The following is a 1,247-nucleotide window of genomic DNA, read 5'->3' on the forward strand; positions in this document are numbered from 1 at the left end:
TATATATATATAATATGTAATAATATTTATTTTAACTCTGTTCATAGATTATTAGATTTATTGCAAAAAATTATTTTATAATTTTTGGGCAAAAAATAAAAAATGATTCCCAATTGATTTTAAACGATTAAATTGATGATATTATAATGAGCAATATTGAAAAGAGAGTTAATAACAATATAAAAGCGTTGTTTTAATTGAAATGAAAGAATACAAAATATTAAGACTAAGAATATTATACGTTCTTATCATAGTTTTAATTATATAACACAGAAATTATAGAAATTATAGGAATTATAAAAAATATTACTCTAAAAATTATTCTAGAAATTAGAACAATGCATAAGAAATTTTTTATAAGTTTGTCCAAGAGAAAATGAAAAAAATTATTTCTAATTAATGTTAAGTAAACGTACAGTAAGCAATATTAAGAAAGAAGTAGTATATGGGTTATAATCTGATATACACACAATATTTCTAAAAACCTATATATGTAATATGAATCGCAAATTTTTACTAGGTAGTCTATATCAAAATGATAATAACCATGATAAATGTTTGTTTTAAATGTGATAAAAAACTGTGATTTATGAATATTTTATGTATTCTTACATCAGTCTAATAAAAAATTTTTCACCTAAGGACACTGTTAGAAAAAGCAGCCAATTTTATGTACATATAACGATTAGAATTATATGTAAAAAATTTTTTATATTTTTTGGAATAAGAATAAAAAATAATTTTCAGTTGATGTTAAATATATATAATGCGAGATTATAAAAAGCTGTATAGTTACGCGATGCGGCGACGATCTGGAGTGTCAAGCAATAAAAATTTATAATGTTTAAAAAATACGTATTTTTAATAATGTTTTTAATATTTAGATTAAGTTGCATGTAAAGAAATGAAAACAATATTCAATAAAAAAAAAAGATCGCTGCGGACAGGATTCGAACCTGTGCGGGCAAAGCCCATTGGATTTCGAGTCCAACTCCTTAACCACTCGGACACCGCAGCTGATGCTTACACAACTACGTACAATCATAGATAACCAGTTCAGGTCATGTGGACACCAATATTAAATTAATTTAAAAGAGATATTGAGATAATATTACATACAAAAACTATATTTAGCTTAATAATAACATAAAACAAATCTTACAATAATTGTTTTAAATAAATTAATTTTATAAAAAAATATAAAACATATTTAAATATAAAATTCGGAAATACACATAATATAATTA

At 22.6% G+C, this 1,247-nt stretch overlaps 1 protein-coding gene and 1 non-coding gene across 2 annotated transcripts in view; both read right to left on the reverse strand.

The window, feature by feature from the left end:
* LOC108685968 (MD-2-related lipid-recognition protein-like) overlaps positions 1–1,247 on the reverse strand; it is an 11,280-nt gene that overhangs the window by 5,289 nt on the left and 4,744 nt on the right. The gene's annotated exons all lie outside the window — the stretch shown is intronic.
* Positions 936–1,017, reverse strand: Trnas-cga. Its single transcript has one exon. It is a non-coding gene; the product is annotated as a tRNA-Ser (tRNA).

Source organism: Atta colombica, unplaced genomic scaffold (assembly GCF_001594045.1).
Source record: "Atta colombica isolate Treedump-2 unplaced genomic scaffold, Acol1.0 scaffold163, whole genome shotgun sequence".
Classification (NCBI taxonomy): Eukaryota; Metazoa; Arthropoda; class Insecta; order Hymenoptera; family Formicidae; genus Atta; species Atta colombica.